This window comes from Mirounga leonina, unplaced genomic scaffold (genome assembly GCF_011800145.1).
Source record: "Mirounga leonina isolate KUSES-001 unplaced genomic scaffold, KU_Mleo_1.0 Mir_126, whole genome shotgun sequence".
Classification (NCBI taxonomy): Eukaryota; Metazoa; Chordata; class Mammalia; order Carnivora; family Phocidae; genus Mirounga; species Mirounga leonina.
The window spans coordinates 2,776,163-2,800,265 of record NW_023270314.1 but is presented as its reverse complement, the minus strand read 5'-3'; the positions used below and the strand labels follow the sequence as shown (position 1 = coordinate 2,800,265).

General features: G+C 37.7%; 1 long non-coding RNA gene across 1 annotated transcript; it reads right to left on the bottom strand.

Moving 5' to 3' along the window:
- Positions 1 to 947: 947 nt before the first annotated feature.
- On the bottom strand, positions 948 to 24,103 carry LOC118008401. Its single transcript, XR_004678691.1, has 3 exons — positions 24,042 to 24,103; positions 4,838 to 4,923; positions 948 to 1,029 (listed from the first exon to the last, which is right to left on the bottom strand). It is a non-coding gene; the product is annotated as an uncharacterized LOC118008401 (long non-coding RNA).

Genomic DNA, 24,103 nt, shown 5'->3' with positions numbered 1-24,103 from the left:
CTATTCTACATCATTGCATTATAATTTGGGGAGAAGAAAAAGAAGAGGAAAAGATGGAATGATAGAATCCCCTATAAAAATTGACATAAAATCATAAAACGTTATAACTTAGAGACTTTGGAGACCCTTGTAAAAGAAGTTTAGTGTTGTTGTTGTTGTCTTTTAAACAATAGAGAATGAGTTTCAAGAGATCAATGTTTCTGAGAGCATAGGATGAAGTTAATATCCGGCCTAAGAATAGTGTGGTATAGTAGAAAAGTGGGCATTTTGAAATCAGAGTTTTTGTTGTTGTTGCTTTTTTTTTTTTTTTTTTTAACAGTAATCATGTATTCTGAAGATCTGCAAGTTAGCTGAGGATTGGCTGCTCTCGCCTGATTTGGCAGATGTCTCTTTTGGGATTATTTGGGCTTACTCATGGGTCTGAAAGTCAGCTGATCTAGGCTGGGCTTGCTTTGATTTGAATTTGCTCTCTGTGTCTCTCATTCTACTTCTGGTACCACTGGGCCAACTTGGGTATGTTCTCAGAGGAGCAAGTGGGCAAGCCCAATTGTGCAAGCTCTTTCCAAGATTTTGGTTATGTCACGTTGCTAATATTCCACTGGTAAAGTCAAAGGGCTGAATCCAAGGTGCAGAATCAGGGTATATTCCCCCTCTCTAATGAAAGGAACTGTGAAGTTATATGGCAAAGACTGTGGATGTGGGGTGGGAGCAGGGTTATGAAGGACTGGGGCTATTAATTTACCACAAATAATGAATGCTGGGGAGTGAGACTAGAGGGTGGGAGTTTGTGACTTTTTTTCATGGCAAGAATATGATACATTAATCTTGGCTTTATAGCATAGTGTTGAGTAAATGGGCTGTCCTCAGTTTCTTTATCTATGAGTAGAGATTAAGAGTATCTCTATTACTGAATAATTGGGAAGAATAAAGAGATAACACTTATAAAACATTTGTCATATGGTATATTTTGAATTTATGTTACATTTCTTTCCTCTTCTCCTTCAGAGTACTATTTCAGGGTGTATATACCTAAAAAACAAGAAAACTATTATAAAGCAAATAAACACATAAAAATACAAAGTACAATAAAAGCAAACAGATACATAATGATAGTGTGCACTAATACAGAGAAGGAATATAAGGGAAAAAATTCTTGGCCTGAAGAGGATATTCAATGAAGATTAATGGAGAGGACTAGAGAGGGTATTCCAAGGCTAGAGGGGGATTAGAAAAATGTGGAGACAATGTCAAAATGAATACATTTAGGTCATCCCCAAATAGTGCCTTCCCCCTTTGTGGGAGACTAGGGAAAGAGACCTGGATGCTTAAAAAATGTGAAAATTATCTCTTCTCTCACTTCCATTTGGTATCTTGTCTTCTAGGATTCTTTATAGATTTGTAAAAATGGAAAGAGAACCCAAGGAGACTGAGCTTAGATGTGCTTTGCTTTCCTCCCGTCTTCTGATCTTTTTTTCACTGTTTATTCCAGTCCTTGCTGAGAACGGATATGCCATTATGTTTTTATTCATTAAGCATTTGCTGAAGGCTGAGCATGTGCAAAACATTATATCTGATGCTGAGAAGAGGTGATGAGGTAGTGGTGGTGGGATGTGTGTACAGAGATGTATGACAAAGGGTTTCTGCCATCAGGAAGCTGGATATCCTCCATTTCCCTCCACCCCCACTAATCACTGTTTTCCCCTGTGTTGTGTCTCAGACTGGCCTCTATGAACATCAACTGAGTTCTATTGCCTTCTGGATTCCATTAGAATTCAGTCAATGGGACCCCTCAGCAGGTCCTTAGAGGCTAGGAAGTGAGGGTTAGGATGAGCCTTAACGATGGGCAGTGGCCACATTCTTGAAGTCACAGCTCCTATCTGGTAGCCCTTTCCTAGAGCTACAACTACAGCTTGCCCTGAGTTCTGGTAACTGCTCCCTCTCTTGGCCTAGAGCTGCTAATAGCTCCCCAGTGTTGCTAGTCCTGGTGTGTTTCCTCAATACTTGTTCAGTTCCCTTAATCCACCATATCTTGGTAGATAGCCCCTTCCCTAAAACTTCTTCAATTACCCCTTTGGATTATGCCATCTGTGTTCCATCAAGATCCCGATACAACTTCCTAGTGTAGAGTCAATATATAAATTGAGAAACTGGTGGTGCTAATATGCTTTCTTTTCAAATGCAAGCTTTGCTGGATTAGTGATATCCTATTTTTTAATATATATTTTCATACATTTACCGTTTTGTTTGGAAAATGATTTTATCTGGGTTATAGTTGCTTTTTTCTTCCTTCATCTCCCTTCCTCCCTTTCTCCCTTCCTTCCTCCCTCCCCCTTTCTTTCTTTCTTTTTTCTTTTCCTTCCTTCTTCCCATCCCCTCCCTTTTTCATTTCTTTCTTTTTCTTTCTTTCTTTCTTTCTTTCTTTCTTTCTTTCTTTCTTTCTTTCTTTCTTTCTTTCTTTCTTTTCTCTCTTTCTCTCTTTCTTTCTCTCTTCCTTCCTTCCTTCCTTCCTTCCTTCCTTCCTTCCTTCCTTCCTTCTCCCCCTCCCTCCTCCCTCCCTCCCTTCCTTCCTTCTCTCCCTCCCTCCTCTCTTCCTTCCTTCCTTCCTTCCTTCCTTCCTTCCTTCCTTCCTTCCTTCCTTCCTTCCTTCCTTCCTTCCTTCTTCTTTATGTTTACTTGCTATGTGCAGTAAGACAAGAAAGACATTTGAAATCTAAGCAACCCTTGGACAAAACTATAGAACAGGTGTTTTGAGGAAAGAGATTACCACTAAAGCCAGAAAATTTGGTGCCCATTTTATATTAGAAAAATGTAAAATCCTGGTGTTTCTATTTATCTATTATACTTTCTCACAACTTATACTTCTAATCTAAATACCACACTCACAATAACTTCCCTGTCCCCTTGTAGTCTGTTACCAAATCTTATATATTCTACTTTCCCAATATCTCAATCCTATTCCATCGTATATTTGAAATAGACAATAGTTCCTAAACTTGTATGTATAATGGCTTAATTTAATTTTTTCTCCCTAGCCAAACTCAACTTAGCCCATGAATCCTATTTACAATTTTGGCAGAAACTCATTCTTGTTAACTCAAGGTTAACTCAGTTATGCCATTCCTGGATGTAATATCAAACAAGAGCCTCACCCAGGGTCTGGATTCTGCTTACTTTGTTTCCTATCTAGTTCTGTGATATTCCGTTGCTGTTCACATGAAGCCATGCTAAACCATCTGCAGTTCCCCAAACAATGTGCTTGATGCTTTTCCCGCCTCTGTTTTCAGACATGTAATTCTTTTTTTTTCTGTTGTTTTTTTTTTAAAGATTTTATTTATTTATTTGAGAGAGAGAATGAGATAGAGAGCATGAGAAGGGGGAGGGTCAGAGAGAGAGGCAGACTCCCTGCTGAGCAGGGAGCCTGACGTGGGACTCGATCCCGGGACTCCAGGATCATGACCTGAGCCGAAGGCAGTTGCTTAACCAACTGAGCCACCCAGGCGCCCCAGACATGTAATTCTTTTAGCTGGGTAAACCACAGTCCCCATTCTCTCTCTTCACCTTATCCACTTCATAGGAATAAATAAGTATCTCTTTATTTGACTACTCTTTCCAAACATTTGATAAGCCCCCAGCTTTCAAAACTCCTGTGGTAGTGAGATCATTCCCACTCCAAAGGTAAGGAAACTGATGCTCAGAGATATACCCAGCATTAAAAAATTGATAAATATATCAGTTGTGGAGATAGAATTGAAATTTCTCTTTCTGACTCTAAATTTTTTGTCTTACTCTCTATTTACCATAGCCTAACTATTCATTCATACAGGAGATATTTGTGGAATTCCTAACATGTAGTAATCCCTGGAATACAGGGATAGTTTAAAAGTTCTCACAGTTCACTGGGAAGGGTTGTAAGTGGAGAGATAAATATGACACCAATTAGAGAAGAGTTAAATGGCAGTAGAGTAGGGGCAGAGAGAAGTGCCACCCTCTGGGAAGGCAGGAGAATTTTCCTTAGAGAAATAATATTCAAGTTAGTTTTTGAATGTAAGTAAGGCTTCCCTAAGCAGAATGAAATTCAGGAAGGATAACTGATACTGTCTTTATTTAAAATTTTGATTTTTGTTTATTATTAATTTTTTGATTTAGATTTTAAAAGTATTGCATTAAAATATTTGTCTTGATTCCCGAGCTTTTTTGTGCCCCCTTTAAACTTGGTGCTTGAAGCAAGCATCTTGCTCTTCTCATTCTAGTCCCTTTCCTGTAAGTCATCGAGTGGGAAAGGTCTAACTTTTCCAGTAAAAAGTGACAATCCAGCCTTGGTAGAGTGAAGGGTGTGAGCTGGGGACAGTGGTGGTGGTGGAGACTCTCCAAAGACAGGGCCACTGCTGGACTGTGAAATGGCTAGGTCACAGCCTAGAAATCTTGGTTTTGATTTTTTGAAAGAGTCATTAGGAATCTTTTTGAAAAAAATCAAAAATGGTAAAATCAGATTTGATTTTGAGAGATCTCTTTATAGAGGACTGAGTGGAGGAGGCAAGACTTAAACACGGCAATAAACTATGAGTTGGTTTCATCAAACAAGAAAAGGAATATTGGAAACCTAAATAAAATCAGTAAAGCTAGATAGCGTGTGAGGGATAATTTGATCTCATATTTAATTTTTCAATAAAAGTTTCCCTTGCTAAGTATAGAATTAATTTTTTTCTTCAAGGAAGGCTCACTTAGATGATTTTTTAAAAATCATCATCTTATCTTCTACTTTTTAATATTTGACCTGTCTCTAGTTAAGCTATAAAGTGATAGTGAAGTACAACTTTACACCTCCACCACATAGTACCTTATCTGACCGACATTGCTTTTCTTGTTCTACAAAAAATCAATAGCAGGAAACTGTGGAGTTGATTTTGTTTCGCATGTCACCACCTAGTAAAAAAAAAAAAAAAAAAGCAAAATAAGTGCAAGATGCCTGAGCAATTGCAAGTATCTCCCAGTCACTCGAGAATTGCCTCTCATAATACTTTACAAACTGTTTCAACCATAATAAGGAGAAAGCTCCTCCACTACATAAATGTTCAACTCATTCTACTGTAGTTTTTTCATTTGTTGACTAGCAATAACCTTTGACTCTGAGAGTTTTTATTTATTAATTTTTTAAATTATAGCCTATCAGATGGAAACATTGATTTACCTAATGAAGTAAAGCATCCTTGGAAGATGATTTGTCCAAATATAGGGCAACCAGAGTCATGTCATGTTTCATAAATTAAATTGTGCTAATTTTTGGAGAGCGTCTCAGAGTAACTATACTGGGGAATTAAGATATGAAAATGATAAAGATCAACTGTGAATAGCATTTAATGTTCCTGATCAGGTTGCACCATGTCATCAACAAGAGTTATAGCTATAGAAGTATGAAGTTAAAAAGAATGGAGCAAAGGCTATAGTAAGTTTGTTCTGGAAAAATATGAGGCAATAAGTAACTTTATTTTGGCAATGACTCCTGGCAGACTTGGAGAGTATCATTTAATAGATTTTCCTGAGTATGTTCCTAGTAGGACATCCTTGTCATGAAACTCAATGCCAAGTGCCTTATCTTGGAAGTTCCTATCACTTCTTTCAGTGGACAGAGAGTTTTTGAGAAACCCCTCTTCAGTTTGATGAATAGAACCTTCTCTAAGCAATTAGGAAAATGAAAACACATTTGTAGCAGATGTTAATTAGGATACTGTCATCATCATCCTTCCCTATACTTCCCTTCCTTCCTTTGTTGTCTTTTACAATTTTATAGTTTTACATTTTACATTTAGGTCTGTGATCCATTCTGAGTTATTCTTTTGTATGAAGAGTGAAGTATAGGTTAAGGTCAATTTTTTTTTTTCTTTTTTGGCCTATGGATAGCCAATTGTTTTATGCCATTTGTTGAAAAGAAACCCTATCTCCACTGAATTGTTTCCACGCTATTGCCAAAAACGAACTGACAATATTTGTGTCTATTTTTTTTTTAGATTCTCTGTTCTGTTCCATTGATCATTGTCCTTTCACTAATACCATCCTGTTTTGATCACTGTAAATTTATATAAGTCTAAAAAATCAGATACTGTGGGTCCTCCAACTTTGATCTTCCTTTGGCTTTGAATTCTTTGGTTGTTCTCATTCTTTTACTTTTCCATTTAAACTTTAGAAGTAGCTTTTTATATCTTCTGGGAAGAATTATACTTCTGGGATTTTTATTGGGATTTCATTAAATCTACAGGTCAATTAGGGAAGAATTGACATCTTGACAATAATCTGTCTTTCAATTTGGATTGAAATTGGATCTGTATGTCTTTCCACTTTTTAAATGTCTTCTTCAGTTTATTTAATCAGTGTTTTGAAGTTTTCAGCATACATACATGCATACATGCATACATACCATGCATGCATACATACATACATACATACCGTGCATGTATTTTTGTCAGATTTACACCTCAGTATTAAACCTTTTTTGGAGTTCTAAGTAGTATTTTTCAAAATTTCAGTTTTCACTTGTACATTCATAATATATGGAAACACAGATGAATTTTTATATTGATGACCCTGTTAAATTTACTTATTAATTCCAGCAATTTTTTGAATATATTTTGGAATTCTTCTACATAGAAAATTATGTCACCTGTGTATAGAGATAGTTTTACTTCTTCCTTTTCAAACTGAAAGCATGCCTTTCCTTTTTATTCTCTTGCTTTATTGCTATGGTCAGAATCTTCAGGCATATTGAAAAGAAATGTGAGAGCAGACATCCTTGCCTTGTTCCTTATCTTAAAGGGAGCATATTCAGTTTTTCGGCATTATTATCTTATTTGTTGGTATTTTATAAATTCCCTTTACTGGGTTAAAGAATTTTCCTTTTATTTTAACTTTTTAAAGTTTTTTTAATCATGAAAAAATAGTGAATTTTGTCAAAGCCTTTTCTGCATTTCCTCATATGATCATGTGGTCTTTCTTTAGCATGTTAATATGATGCATTATATTGATTTTTGAGTGTTGATCCAGCATTGCATTCCCACGATAAACCTCACTCAGTCATGATACATTATCTTTTTGAAACATTGCTGAATTCAATTTGTTAATGTTTGCTTGGAAATCTTTGTGTCTAAATTTATGACAATATTGTTCTGTAGTTTTATTTTCTTGTAATTTTTTTGGTATCAGAGTAATGCTGGCCTACTAAAATTAGTTTGAAAGTGTTATCTTCACTTCTATTTTTCTGGAAAAGATAGTGTAGAATTGGTATTGTTTATTCCTCAAAAGTTTAGTAGAATTTGCTAGTGAAACCATTTGGGCTTGGAATTTGCTTTGTTGAAATATTTTTGAATTTGATTTCTTTAATAGGTGTATGACTATCTAGATTATCACTTTCTCTTGAATGAGTTTTAGTAGATTGTCTATTACAATATAAGATAAAATGTAATGACTTTATAGTTTGTGTCTTTTGTGTTATATATAAGAAATCTTTGCAAAAACCAAGGTGATGAAGATCTTCTATATTTTCTTCTAGAAATTTTAGCTCTTAATTTAAGGTCTATGATCCATTTCAAGTTAATTTTTGTTTATGTCATGAGGTAAAGGGTAAGGTGCATTTCTTAATTATGTGGCTACCCAGTTGTTCCAACACCATTTGTTAAGAAGATTATAATATCCCCACTGAACTGCCTTGGCACCTTTGTTGAAAACTAATTGACCATATATGTACTGGTCTGTGTCTGTACTTGCTATTTCATTTTGCTGATCTCATTGTCTATCTTTATAATGATATCAAACTGTGTTTAGTTATTGTAACTTTTTAATTTTTGGAATAATGGTAAATCCCTCAGCTTCATTTCATCTTTATCAAAGTTATTTTGTTGATTATATATATAATCCACAAATATATATATTATGATATGATTATATGTAATATATATATTATGATTATAAAACTTTTATTGATCTCCTATCTTATTAAATTACTACCAAAACATACACATAACTTTATAAGGTTCTTGTGGATTGATATTAGTTATTATTAATATACTATTATTTATTTATTTATAAAATATTCCCCTCTTTAACACCTTTTTTTAAAGTCTTTATTTTAATTCCAGTTAGCTAACATACAGTGCTGTATTAGTTTCAATTGTACAATATGGTAATCCAACACTTCTATACATCACCATGTGCTCATCATGACAAGTGTACTCCTTAATTCCCATTACCTATTTAAGCCATCCTCCCCCTCTCCCCTCTGGTAACCATCAGTTTGTTCTCTATAATTAAGAGACTGTTTCTTGATTTGTCTCTCTTTCTCCTATTTTTCCCTTTGCTTGTTTGTTTTGTTTCTTAAATTCCACATATGACTAAAATCATATGGTATTTGTCTTTCTCTGACTTATTTTGCTTAGCATTATACTCTCTAGCTCTATCCATGTTGTTGCAAATGGCAAAATTTCATTCTTTTTTATGACTGAATTATATAAATATGTCTATCAATATAATCTCTGTATATGAGATATATATAATTTATACATAATATATAAATTATATATAATTATATTTATTTATATTCAAATTATATTTATGTATATAATTATATATAGTATGTATATTATATATAATTTATGTATATAATTATATAATTTATATATTATAGATATCTAGATAGATATCTAGATAGATAGATATCTAGGAAGATATCTAGGAAGATATCTAGATAGATAGATATCTAGGAAGATATCTAGATAGATAGATATCTAGGTAGATATCTAGGTAGATATCTAGATAGATAGATAGACAGATATCACATCTTCTTTATCCATTCATCAATCGATGGACACTTTGGCTGTTTCCATATCTTGGCTATTGTAAATAATGCTGCTATAAACATTGGGGTGCATGTATCCCTTTGAATTAGTGTTCTTGTATTCTTTGGCTGATTATCTGTCCTTTGAATTTTTACAAAAAATTGCTTATTGAGATTTTATTTGGATTGCATTTAATCTATAGATCAATTTGGGGGAAAATGACATCTAAACAATGTTGGTCACCTGATCCATGAATATGGCATATGTCTCTATTTGCTTAGGTCTTTAATTTTTTTTGCAGCAATGTTTTGAAGTTTTTAGTGTATAGGTCTTATACATATTATATATCATCCTTTTGAGTTTGTTTTTATGCTTTGTGAGGATGAAGCATAGCAAGGTTTAGTCTAGGGTTATTTTGCTCCACTACTGAGGTAATACCCTTCTGAATACTTTACCTAGTGCCCTATGAATTACAAAATTTTCCACTGTGTCTTATGGGAACATGAACAATTCCTAGCCCTATGTGAATTTTGGAGATTGTTTCCTTAGTTCCTTTCTGGTGTTTTTGTTTGTTTGTGTTTTTGTTTTGCCAGCATCAGGTAGTTTATATGTACATGCATGTACTAATGAATACTTAATATTTAAGGGGGACTTTCTACAGATCTCTGGAGCTTTCTCTTGCAGCTCTCCACTCTTCAGTATTGTGCCTTGCCAACTATGGCTGCCTTGGCCTCTCCCATCTCTCTGCCCTGTCGCCTCAACTCATGGGGATTACCAGACTTGGTCTGGGGTTTGCCCCTCCACAAGAGGAGTAACCTGGGGCACCTGAAATGCTCACCACACTATTATTCCTCCTCTCTCAGTGATCACTGTTCAGTGTTGCCTGATGCCCAATGTCGGAAAGCCATGGCTTCATACATTTTGCACAGGTGTTTAATTGTTGCACAGGTTTTAGTTGTTTCAGTTCATAAATTAAATCTGGTTTCTGTTTACTCCAACTTTGCTGGGAGCAGAGATAATATTACTTTTTAAACCTTCCATCTCTTTTTATCTTCTTGCATGTGTACATTTGTATTTTGAAAGTTACTTCTCTCTACCTAGTGTGGAAATGATGACTCTTTTTATTTTAACTATTACTTTTGAGGTAGGAGTTGCAGATAAGACTCAATTCCATAGAGAATGGAAATACAATATAGAAACTGTTGTGGGTGTGAAAAGGTTTATTAGTCACACAATGAGGCTTTCTAAGGAGAGCAAGGCAGGCTTCCAAGCAGGTCTGGAAATAGCTTGTGAGAGCAAGGAAAAGGAGACTGGCTTGGTTTTTATTGTGATTATGATGGGGCCGGGGTAAAGTACCATCTCACTGGGGCAGCCTTACATGGTGTGAACTTCCTACTGGAGCTAAAGGACAGAGCTTTCTTACCAGCTTAACCACATGTGGGACATAAGGGGAAGTGGGAGAGGTAAGGCTTGAAACTGTCAGCTAACGTTAAAAATGGAGTCAGACTCTTAATTACAACTCACCCCTGATATTTGACTGACTGAAATGGGCCATGTTTCATTTAATTGAATTTGAGCTTGCTTAAGTAAGTCCCTACGGCACTCTATGAGACCTGTAGCCTGAGGCCAGTAAGGGAGGTGAAAGCGTCATTAAATGTCTTTTTCAAGAGCTAAGCATTGTGTATTCCGTGAAGTGAAATGTATGTCTTGCTCACTTTTAGTAATGTATGGAACTTGGAAGGATATAGGGAGTGTCCAGTGTTGACCCTTGGTTCCCATCCATGATTTGTAGCATCCTAGTTAAACCAACAGTTCTCCAGTGAGTATCCATCATGTGTTGGTGGTGCTGTTACCCATGAAGTATACAAACTCCCTTTGCTTTTCACTCAGTTGTTCCCAATGGGCTCCCCAGTCAGGCAAAGGGTCAGTGAGAGGGGTGAATTCTTCCAGAACTGAGGCATCTGACAAGGGACTGAAGACAGGGGAGACCGCCCCATCCTGCAGGTGGGTTATGCCAGAAGGTGGAGGTTTGGTTTTATCCTGTGGGTACTACTTCTGTCTTAACAAGGAGGCTTAGTAACCTTGCTGAGCTTTGTGGGGTGTTACTTTTATAATCCAAGTTATTATGAACAGCTGTGTATGGACAGTCACAGTCAAGGCCTGTGAGAGCCTTTGTTCTTTTTTTTTTTTTTTTAAAGATTTTATTTATTTATTTGACAGAGAGATAGAACAGGTAGGCAGAGAGGCAGGCAGAGGGAGAGGGAGAGGCAGGCTCCCCGCCGAGCAGGGAGCCCGATGCGGGGCTCGATCCCGGGGACCCTGGGATCATGACCTGAGCTGAAGGCAGCCGCTTAACCGACTGAGCCACCCAGGCGCCCCGAGAGCCTTTGTTCTTGTGATGACCCAATAGGCAGTCAGCAATTGCCCCTCCAATGGCATATAGTATACAGCTGAGGAGATGAACTTTTTATACCTGAAAACCAAGGGCAACCTGTGGCCATCATGGGGGGCGGTGGTTCATAGACTCCAACAGGTGTTAGAGGAGGTTGCTAAAGCCTCTACAATAATGAAGTATCTTCTCTGGTGGAATGCTAAGGAGAGTGTGATTGTATTGCATGTTGGACAGATTCTAGAGCATTTTGTTGTGGGTAGTCTCATTCAAGGTGGGTCAATTTGTGAGAAATGGCATAAATAGACTTAAGAAAACTTTTAAAATGAGGAATATGTTGCCTTCAGAACACAAAAAGGCCTAAAAGATGTTGAGCTTGTTTTAATGCCATGGGTGCTTAGAGAATCATCGGTAGCTGTTTTATGACAATGTTAGGGATAGAGTGGCCTTTAGTTTACTCCTGATTTTCAGTTTAACCAAGGTATCGTATACAAAGTATGGCTCAATGAGCCATCTCTTTTTGTGAGTGAACTCCTTTGTGAGTATTTGTATGTCCTGAATGAGTGTATCAAATGAATCTCCTTAGAGGAGGAAGTCATCAATATGTCATGGCTATGGGGAATTTAAGCAAGGCAGTTTTTCTGATGGCTAAAGTGAGACATATGGATTTGTCCTCTATTTTATGTTCAGTAACTCTCCTGAGAGCATAGGGGGCAACTTGTTCAAATTTAGTGCTATCCCAAAGTATAATTTGAGTACCAATATTGATTAAGGTCATGAAAGTTTGCAAATTGGTACATTTCAACAGATGTTAAAGGTAATTTAGATCCTCAGTTGTAGAGACACAAAAGCTGATCAGCACCCTTTTATCTTTCTATTGTATAAATTCTTTTAGTTTTGCATTTTGGATTTCTAATTAGGTCAAATTACAGATCTCTGTTGCAGTTTTTTACTTCCTCTCCCTCTACATCCAAAGTTTTTTTTTTTTTTTTTTCTTTCTTGTGGTAATTGCATATACTTCAGTGGGAATAGGGAATTCTCTTCATTTTTCTACCTTGTTCGTATTTTAAGTTTCTTCCTTCAGAGAATCTCCAATCAGTGTCATCAGGATTAGCCCCCCACCTGCATGGCAATGGCTACTTTATAGGATTTAAGGTCTCCAAGTTTAAGTCAAGTTTGAATTAATACCTTGGTTGTGCCCTGGGGGTGTCGTGGGTGTTTTTTGTATAGCTCTGAAGTTCAGGATTTTTTGGCAAGGAACGCACAGCCTATAGCATCAGCAACGGCAATTTCTAGTGAACCATCTGCTTTTAGGAATGTGACAGCAGCTTGCTGCGTGGTGACATAAGTGACCAACCATGAGTGGTCTGTATAAGACGGAAGTGGGCCTGTATATTTCACAGGATATCTTCCTTTATCCTGAGCTCTCTATGAAATTAGAACCAATTCCTGGTTGAGAAATACAACCAGTGGTCACAGGGTAAGAATCCTTCTCCTGAGCTTAGCATCAGCCACAGCTTATTCTAGAACTGGAAACACGATTCAGTTTGAGATACACAGGCAGGTCTGGTCTAAGATACATGACCCGAGAGCCACTTTAAGTAGGGCCTCCATCCCATACTTCTGTCCCTAAATGTTAGTTATCAAAACTTCCTACTTAGGTTGGTTCAATCTCTGACAGAGGTTCAGTAGGACTCAGCAAGTGCAGCACAAAGCAGCACAGTTCAAAGTGCAAGCTTGCCAGCAGGCAGCAACATCACTCAAAGAACCTGCTAGACAGCAGGCAGCAGAAGCAGTTAGCCAAGACTTTAATCGAACAAATTCCCTTTATACCGTTTTACATTACCATAGGAAAAGAAAGGTTAAATGGTACCTGGTTATAGTAAACCAAGGAGCTCTTAATTAACTATGAGTTCAGCTAGAAAAATAAATAATTGTATTACAGTGTGATTGGCCAACAGAGAGGTAGGTTAAAGGCACAAAAGAGTGAAATCATTTTTTCTAAGGTAGAGAAGGAGGGAGAAGAGCAGAATTCAAAGAAAAGGAAACATCGAACTGATTTGGAAGGAAGATTACTCCAGGAAGAATGGGGTGCAGATGGCTGGATTGGTATTATAAGCTGAAAGAACTGCATGTGCAGAGATGGGCAATGCTGCATTCAAATAATTATAAGAATCTCAAGATGATCAAAGCAGAAGGTTCACATCAGCAGGTAGGCTGAGGCAGAAAATGGAGATCCTTGCACCCCACTAAAGGTAAATCATGATAAAGTCTGCATTTGGAAAGATCACTATTGCAGCATACGTGAATGACTTGGAGGGAATGTCTAGAAGCAGGGAGACCCAAGTCTACTGTTAACCCATATGGAACTTTTATGCAAAGTTGAAAAGGGCACTGTTTCTCAAGGTACTTTATTTATTTCTTGGAAAATAGTCACATCACTGGTTATAATAGATGTTTCACTGTAAAGTGAGAAATTTTTTGTAGAAAAAAACAAATCTATAATGCCCATGATGTGAATGATGCCTTCATTAATAATCTCAAGTGTGGTGACTGTGTAGACCACAAACTACAAACATGTCTATCTGTGTGTCTGTCTACCTATCTATCCATCCATCCATCTATTAGCAAACAGCAGTAATTCAGGATGGTACAATCCAAGGCCTTGGTGGTCTATGATTACTCAGACTCCAAATTCTGGATATAAGATTTGAAGAAGTAATAGGACTCTGAAGTCCTACACTCTTAAGGTGACTTTTTTTTTGGTCTTGGGAAACTGGGCGGGTAATTACATCATCTGCTAAAACAGGTAATCAAAAAGGACACAGGGGGTGCCTGGGTGGCTCAGTTGGTTAAGCGACTGCCTTCAGCTCAGGTCATGATCCTGGAGTCCCTGGATCGAGTCCCGCATTGGGCTCCCTGCTCGGCAGGGAGTCTGCTTTGCCCTCTGACCCTATCCCCTCTCATGTGTTCTCTCTCATTCTCTCTCTCTCAAATAAATAAATAAAATCTTTTAAAAAGAAAAGAAAAGGACACAGGACTTTAAAGAATGGAGTAGTGGGCCTTTTCTTAAACCTGCTAATTCATACTCTATGCGTGGAAGAACCAGAGCTTTCTGGTTGAAGACACTGGCTCTGGAAGCCAATGTCCCTTCAACGTGAGAAAGTGGCATCCTACAACGAACATGGAACATGGAGAGAAGAACCAGGAGAATCAATTTCTTTATCTGTAAAATGGGATACTAATGGAATGACCTCATAAGGTTCTTTTACTAGTCGTAGGATTAAATGAAATGACGTGCATAAAGCTTTTAGTTGAATGCCTTGCACATAACTTTTCAGTACATGTCAGTGATAATGCATTTTACTTAGGGAATCTATGTGTTTGCTACAGAAGGATGTCTTTAGAGTCTGTGGAGAAAAACAATGCACATATTAATAAATTGATGCTTATTCCAATTTATCTCAAAAGGATCAGAGGTGGCCACACCATAAGATACAAATATAGAGTATAATGAAGGGACAGATAAGTTGAGTCATACAAAGCCAACAGGACCCAGAAACATAGGCCATAATGTTCAACACGTATATCCATACGTGGGCCACGTATTCAGGTGAATAAAACAAAGACTGGAGTATATATTTTGGGCAATTTCTTCTTTCCAAGATAGTCCTGGAGGCCATTCCATTCCTGTATTTCCACCCTGCACTGCTTGTGTTTTGGCAACATGATACTGTTAACTAAGGAAGGAAAAACATTTTCAGAAAGTTCTTTTCTCCTGTATTTCCAGCTCTGGAGAAACTTTCTACCATATGCCCAACTCCCAGATGTAAAACTTTGGGCTTTTCTTGGTTATCTACTCCGCTGAAGACATTTTTTCCTCCTTTGCAATTCCTCTTCCAGCAGTTCTCGCCTTTCCATTCCTGCCACCATGCCTCTGGTTTAGACCTTTGTCCCTTCCTGGATATTCCTTGTATTATTTTCCTATCTGTTTTTCTCCCTGCCTCTTGGTCTCACCCTATTCAGGCTCTCCAGTACACCCCTATCACGTGTATCCTCCCCAAACAGTGTTCTAATCATATTACTCACTTGCTGAAAAGTTTTGAGTGGCTCCCCATTGCATTCTAAATCAAAGTTAAACGCTTAATATTGAAAGGACCCTCACAATCTAAACTCATTCTTTATTTCCAGATTTATCCTTCACCACTTCCCAACTCTTAGCTATGTTCTGCTGCCCCAGTGCTTTCCTCTTTCGTGATTCCTGCATATTTAAATTCTTGCATGCCTTATTCATCTCTGTATTCCACACAACACCGTGTGCAGTGCCTCGCTGAAGGTAGAGTTCAGTTAAAATCTGAAGTTTTGTTTCCTGTGAATTCAAAACCCATGGAGTGCTGCCCTCTTTTGGTTAAAGTGGCCCAGAGTCCAAACGACCAAATAGGGAATGACGCTGAATGACTCATCTTTTCCTTTTGGTTAGAACCCTCAGGGAAACAAACAGGCAGGATGAAATAATTCCATCCTCTTTTCTCATTTCATCTAGCTTCAAAGATTGTTTGGGGAGATAGAAAGAAGATAAAATTCTGTATAGAAAACTTGGATCTCTACTGATTCAAATCATGTATTGTGCGTACACTCAGAGCTGAAGTAAAGCCAATAGTTACTTTGAATGCTTCCAGAGCTGTGAAAATCTTCAGGCCTCCACACCAGACTTTTGTGTAAAATTCAGGGGACAAAGAACGAACATTCCCTAAAAGCCCTGTAAGGTGAAAGGCAGCTTCTTGATGTAAGGATACTGAGGCAAGGGTCAAGATCATTTTATCACACTGATAACTTGGTATTCGGTCAGGTAAGAAATAATGGGGGCCTGGCCTGGAAGGTCAAGTGTACTTCCATAGATCTTGCTGGATCCCAGTCTGTGACTCTGGCTGAGCTAGTCTTGAAGATCCAGCAGAAGTAGAGAGGAAGGATGACTCAGAGCCCAGAAAGAGTACTGGTCACATGGTTTTTAAGCAAAGATGACAGGATGAGAGATGCACAGGAAAAAGATCCCAAGAGAGTGAGGTTTCTTGATTATGAAATGGATGTCTAGGATTGTTAATTTGAGAGCTTTATAATCATGTCATTGTTATGAATCACATTGAACCGCACTAGGTATAAAGACAATGAATAGTAAATAGGCAAGCACTATAAATAACAGGAAGGCTCAATTAAGACAGACGGTGAGCTTGATCTCAAATGTCAATAAAACCAAGCTTCCTTGGATCTGAAAGGGAAAGGCATTCTAAAACCGAAACTCAGCGGGTGACAGGATGCTCCACACCTCTTGCAGGAGGATGGAAAGGTTTGTGGGCTGGTGTCTGATGCAATCTTGGCACCATCTTTGATTAGGAGCTAATGTTAGCAGAAAGATCAGGTGTCAGTCATGACGAGAGTTGTTCTCTACTATCTTGAGAAGGTCACCGGATTGCTGCCCCTTCTTTTTTGAAACCTGATCTGAGGACCACAAACAGCCACAATGAGTTGGATCACTGCCATATGCTCTAAATTGGGCTGACAAGGCTGACTCAGTGCCAGGAGCTGACACAGGATGCATCTTGAAATATTCAGATGGAGAGAGGGTTGAGTTTTCTTTTTCATTTTCAAGAATGCTATTTGAGGAGATAGGATTGTATGTGAACATCAAAGAGTGAATTAAATGAGGTTTGTCGTGCATTTGGGTAGAGGAGATCCACAAAAGTCTGCAACTTCCCTGTGTTAAATTTGAGGCTCTGGCTTACTTCGTTATATCAGGAGGTTGCTCTTCCTTTTCAGTGTGGTGGGCGGCCTCCTTAACTTTGTAAATGTAACATTTGTTTAAAGGTCCATAAGAAACAATGGAAAATCCCTCCTGTGAGTGAAGCTATGTAAACTTCCATAAATACGGGATCTTTCATTTGTGTGTGAATTTGCAACCAGCACCTCACTAGAGCTGAACTTTTGCTATATAAATAAAACCATCTGGTGTATCCAAAGAATTTCAGTCTCTAGAGAACAGGATCATAAACAATCGATCCTCCACAGACCTTTCAGTATTTTAGTTTGAGTAGAGCTTTCCCACAGCACTGCTTTGATTATTTTATCTGTTTTTAATCTTCTAAGGATTTTATGATTTGATCTCTAATCTAATGTCTTTATGGGAGTCTGTAAGGAAAAGTCTACCCCACCACTTTTGGCATCCTTTAAGTTATTTTGATGAATGGATCACAGATAGATACTCAGATTAATAGAGAGTTTGGAAGAAGGAAGTACGGTATATTATTCCATTTTTTCTGATGGGAAAATGAGAGATAGAGGGTAAGTTCAAAGTCCCACGTCCCACAGCTATTAACTGCTAAACATGAGCCAGATTTTGTGAATCCCAGTTGACTAATCTTTTTACCCAACACTGTCTTTAACTTAATGTTTATTTTCTTTGAAGCATGCTTCTTAGTAAAACAAAGAAAATCCAATCTTTGACCAATTGACCAAACAAGACCCAGCAGCTGGGAAATTGGTTAAGTCTCATAAGAATGCAACTGGCTTTCTTCTGCTTTTCTTTTTTCTTTAACCTCTCCTGCCTCCTTTAGCAAAAATCATTTAGCGTTAATTCATTTCTTGGAAGAAGAAAATGTCTAGGCGGCTTCTGAAACTGGAATATGTTTATCTGGAAGACCAAAAGGGATTGATCCCAAAAGTCATGTCATAGAACATTGGCCAAGGTGTCTCCATCCACAAGCTGTATTAGAATCACTTGGGGGAGCTTAAAAACAAAGTACTAATGTCTGGGTCCCATACCTAGATAGTAGCATCTCACTGGTCTGGGTGGGGTTCTCTAAGATAATTCTAAAATGTACAGGCTGGGTTTGAGAATCACTCTATGATGCATCTGGACTACATTATTCCAAAGGGAAAGCAAGCCTATGGATTCTCATCTTTCTCCTAGGGTGGTGGTCTTTTTTGTTTAGAAATAATTTTAAGTGAAGCTAAGAAGTCAGATAGCAATATGGGAGGAGTCTTAGGAGGGATCGAAAACAGTTGTAATGGGAGGACTCACCCAAAACTGGCTTCTACTTTTTCCTGAGGTTTAAGTAGACCTCCAATGTAGCTTAGGTGATTGGAAGTAGGGGTCATAGGTTGGCAGGGTCTCCTGATCTTGGCTCCTACCAGAGTTGGCCATAGCTTCTCTGGTACCATTTTATTTTAAAGATTTTATTTATTTATTTGTCAGAGAGAGCGAGCGAGAGAGAGAGCACAAGCAGGGGGAGCAGAAGGCAGAGGGAGAAGCAGGCTCCCCGCTGAACAGGGAGCCCAATGTGGGGCTCGATCCCAGGACCCCAGGATCACGACCTGAGCCAAAGGCAGATGCTTAACCAATTGAGCCACCCAGGTGTCCCCCCATTTTTTTAATAGCAGGTTGAAATATCTTAGATTCTGCATTTTTAACTTGGGTATATAACAATGCTGTTGTTTCTATGATTTATTTTTGGCACATAAGGGCATTAATAGCAAGTATCTTCACTGCAGTTTTATTTGGATGTGACTTTTCAGGTTGTCCTATGCACGCACTGATATTTGCCGAGCTCTTTGGGAACAGGATGTGCCCTGGATCTTAAGTGACCCACAAAAGAGCCTCCCCAGTCCAGTAAAATACACACTTCAATGAGGACAATTTTTAAATAATTTAATGCTTAGAAGAAAAAAAGAAATTCAGAGAAGCATAAAAAATAATTAAAGCTGATGTCTACTTTTTCTTTTGGGAAGAATCTATTCATGAGTTAAAGTTGCCAAAACCATGGGCAAAGTGAACGCTTATAGCTGAGCTTGAGAATTAATCCGAGTTTTGTTTAGTGCTAGTATTCTTAGTGGTTCCTTTTTAAAAATAGTTCTTCCTTTACTTTGTAGTTCATGCTTTTCCCAGGCTGGTGAGGAGGAGCCTTGGTAAGGTTGCAGCAAAGAAGGCCATCTGTCCAGCTCCGGCAGGGCTGGTTCTCAGATGCGGCTGGCTTTCTGTGAGCATGGGGCAGTGGGCTGGGAGGACTCTGGGTGGTTCCATCTGCGAGCCTGAGGCCTCTATCTCTACCCTCGAGAATAGGTCCATGCTGGCTCTGAAGACACCCCTTAAGTATGTTTTACAATGTGACTTTAACACAATTGGATATTGCCCAGATACTATTTTGAAACAAGGCAGGGAAGAACTAAGTGAATTTTTAAAAACCATTTAATGTGTTTCTTAACATTTTCAAGGTTAATCTAAAGAACCAAATATTGTAACAATTTATAAAGTTTTAGTTTGTTTCTTCTTCAAAATAAGAATGCCATATCCAAACAGTTGCCCTCTTCCCGAGCAAGGATATTAAGACTTTATTTAGACAACTGGTTCCATAAAGGTTTTGGTGTTAAAGTACTTTAAAATGATTACATTGTAATAGAAAGAGTGATGGCTGTGTGTCAGCCAGTGTGAATGAGTTCTGGTCCCAGTTCTGCTACTCACTGGCTCTGTGACAATGAGCAAGTTATCCTCAACTCTGTTTGCATGGCAAGAGAGGGCATAGAGACCACTTATAGGAACTTTAAATATTATGGTCCACTTAAACAAGATCGACCTTTCAGTGAAGGAATTCTAAAAGGAAATTTCATCCAGATTTGCTTTGGAGAAACCCATCTCTGTGTGCAAATTATTACATTACCCATGACTTAGAAGGACCACCATTTATTCTCAAGAATATGTAGCAAATTGTGAACAAAGTATCAAGACTAATTCTCTACCACCCCTGCTCTTTCCTTCTATGGAAAAAATCTACTTCCCTGGCCTATATATCTTGGAAATTCTGATACATTGTTTTGTCTCTCGTGGATACCCTCAGGACATATGGTAAACTTTTTGATGAGACCAGTATGGCAAGTCAGACCCCAGAGCAAAATTTTCTTGGCAATTGTTTCTGTTCTCACAGAACTTGGTGTATAGTTGTTGGTTTTTTTTTTTTTTTTTTTTTTTTTGCTTGTTTTGTTTTTAACCTCCAACACAATTGGTTCAGTAACGTGAGGGCTCTGTTCTGCTTATCAGGCTATGGTTGGCTACACTGTCCTGACTGAGATGGCTGCAGTCCAAGATAAGCCAGTCTCTCCCCACTCCTCCACCCCAGAATTCTCTCCCAGATTCTTATTCCTGGTCCGTTCTTCTTTGCTTCACTATATGACCTTACTTTCTCAGAGTCTTATGGGAAAATAGATGCTATGGGTGTGCTCCTTTTAAGTGTGAATATCCACGCTGGAAACCTTGCTTTCACTAAAATAAGGTCCTGGATTTCACATAAAAAGGAAGTTTCACATAAAAAGGAAGATATTTGTGAGGCATTACCAACTGAAACTCTTGTTACTAAACATAAAAATGGCATGTTCTCTTAACAGGCAGGTCTTTTTGAAGGAAAATGCTGTGTAATTCCAAGTGAAAAAGGTATATTTTTGTCCAGTGTATTACTTTAAATTAGGGAGAGTATCTGTCAAATGAAAAATAAGAGCTTCTGATAATTGATGAAAATTATTAAAAAACTAGTAAATGGTTGTTAGGAATCATACTAATTTTTTTTTTAAGCCATGAAGCTCCCAAAAGTAAGCAAGCACATTAAATTCTTAATATGTATCCATATATTTCATGAATAAAGAGAAAGTTATTACTTCAACAATCAGTTGAAATTGGGAGATAAGGGATGTCTTCCTCACTGATACGCAGTATGGGTTTATTTCAAATGTTTTTTAAAATTGTTGGTAGAATTATCACAGCAAGATTTAGATGATTAGACATCTCTAAAGGACCCTCCAATTCCCTTAATCTGGAAAATACAAAATGTCCTCTAGATGGAGCACCAAGCCTTTTCTTTGTAAGTCTTACTTTCGTGAGAGGAACTTTAGAACTTCATTTTGACTAGAAAATAATTTAAAGAACCTTACTCTTAACTTTGGGATGTTTTACCCTGAACATCTACTCTTTAGTGAAGCAAGTGTTGTATTTCAGACAATGTAACTTATCTTCATATATGCTGGAGTAAAATATGTTTGATTTTCAAGTTTTCCAAGTGAGATCCACTGAGTTCTGGAGGCTTGTTCTGGCATGTGCAAGAGCCAGAAAAGCTACAGATGTCTTCTGACTTAAATGGATCCGAGAGGGAGGGATGGTGAGGTCTGAGAACACAAGGGTCAGGAAAGATCCCTTCGTCTAGATGGAAGCATTTCCAAGGTAGCTGCAATGTCTGCCCAATTAGTCATCATAAATGTGAAATGCAGGAAGTTTGAAGTCTTCTAATGCATTCTTCTCATTTTACAAAAGAAGAAATTGAGACCCAGATAAGTAGCTGTCTTTCTCTTGTATTGATGGAGTTTTATGGCACAAAATTGAATCAGCAGTGTAGTAAAGCTTTGTTGTTCTATTTATTTTTATTTTTATTTTTTTAGCTGTCTAGCATCCATTCCCTCTTTCTCATGACACTAATTTTCTTTTGGGAATTACATACCCCCAATTGTATGGAATCTTGGAAAACTAGTAATGGAAGTTGAGGTGTCCCATGAAATTCTTTCTGTATAACCAAGGGTTAGGCATATGACCCAATCTGTCACTTGAGGGACCTCAGATCTTAAGCGGAGTTTTTGTAAGGAAATACAAACAGTTGGAATTCATTTATCTTTTTTTAATTATGTTATGTTAGTCACCATACATTACATCATTAGTTTTTGATGTAGTGTTCCATGATTCATTGTTTGCGTGTAACACCCAGTGCTCCATTCAGTAAGTGCCCTCTTTAATACCCATCACCAGGCTAACCCATCCCCCCACCCCCCTCCCCTCTGGAACCCTCAGTTTGTTTCTCAGAGTCTATAGTCTCTCATGGTTCGTCTCCCCCTCCAATCTCCCCCCCTTCATTCTTCCCTTCCTACTATCTTCTTTTTTTTAACATATAATGTATTATTTGTTTCAGAGGTACAGGTCTGTGATTCATCAGTCTTACACAATTCATAGCGCTCACCATAGCACATACCCTCCCTAATGTCTATCACCCAGCCACCCCATCTCTCCCACCCCCCACCACTCCAGCAATCCTCAGTTTGTTTCCTGAGATTCAGAATTCCTCATTTATCTTAAGTGATAAACTAATATTCATTTCACTAAGCATGATTCCTCCCCCCGCAAACTTTATTTTTGAGAAATAAGTGACTTATTATGTAAGGTTAAGGAGTAAGACAATGATTTGATATATGTACACATTGCAAATCTAAGCATGATTCTTTAATCTTCCTATTAGTTCTGTGAGATCTCCATAACCTTCTGATAATTCCCCTTTTGCTTAAGTTGGCCAGAGTTAGTTTCTGATACTCGCAACTACAGAAACTTAAGTGATTCCAGTAACTATCATCCACTCAATAATCAGGCAAGACCTTCTTATTAGAAATTTAAATCACCTGGGACACCTGGGTGGCTCAGTTGGTTAAGTGTCTGCCTTCAGCTCAAGTCAAGATCCCAGGGTCCCGGATCCGGTCCTGGGATCGAATTCCTCATTGGGCTACCTGCTCCACGGGAAGCCTACTTCTCCCTCTCTCTCTGCCCCTCCTCCCTGCTCATGCTCTCTCTCTCAAATAAATAAATAAATTAAATTAAATAAAAAAGAAATGTAAATCACCCAACAGAGTCACCTTAAGTCATCAGGAGTAACTTAAAACTGATTCATATAGGAAAAATGAAAACACCCTTTTTTAATTACCTTGACTGGAAACATAATCAGAGTGTTACATTCTAGATCTTTTGAACTATTACAAATTTTGAATTCTAGGAAGAATAATGCAACAACACTATTATGATAAATATTTGTTGTCTGAGTAAAAACAGTTTTCCCTTACATAATGTTATACCAGAGAGGACTCTAAAATTATATTTTAATATAGTATTCACATTTATTTTTTCTGCCCAGGTTTTTTTTAATCTTAAAAGTTATTTAAATGAATAATAAACTATTGTTTGTTTTCCTATTAGAAGCGAGGAAAAAAATCCTCTACATTGGTAAAGTACAAGCAACAAGGCACAGAAATATGCGAGTCAGACTAAAATAACAGTGAAATAATAAGGCCTTTAAAATTATTTTCCCTGTTCAAATTCCTTCTCAAAAGCATCTGACTTAACCCTGATGTTTAGAAAATGTGTTACAAAGACCTCATTTTTCTTCATAATGTAATTCCATTTAATGTACCCGGCAAGTAGACACTTACCCCCCTTTCTTTATCTCAGAATATAATTTTTAAGAAGGAGTTTGATGTTTATAAAAATTTCTTTAGGCTATTATAACTAATCTTGGAATAATGCAGTATGATATGATTTATAAGCTGACAAGTCTCATGTTTTAACAATGAAATCTCCTAGAAACAGTTAGGCCATTCTTATCTTAATGACATTTTTAAGGCAGAATTTGCAGTCTAGCTCAGCTTGGCAAAGCAGGGAAAAGGAATGCTCTAAAGCCTGAAAGCGTGCACACTGGCTTTCAAAAGCGAGCCAGCAGAGGGCTTTTCCATCATTGCTGCGAGTGTCTTGTTAATGGGAAATTCGTAGAGCAATGGAAGAAAAATTACCTTATTCAATATAAACTCAGGCTAAAGGGAAATCAATTTCCTGGATATAAGCTAGCTTAAATAAAAAGAAAATAGAAAGACTGGTTAGTAGAATGAAATTTATGTGATTTCATTCAACCTAGTATTTGACTTGTTAATGTAACGTTTTTTTGAAGTTCACAAGGTGTGTTAATCAGGTAGAAGGGCAGGTAGAAACTCACCAGTTTTTGGGTCCACTTGAATGAGAGTTTGGCATAGACAATGCCCTATTATGGCTCTTCAC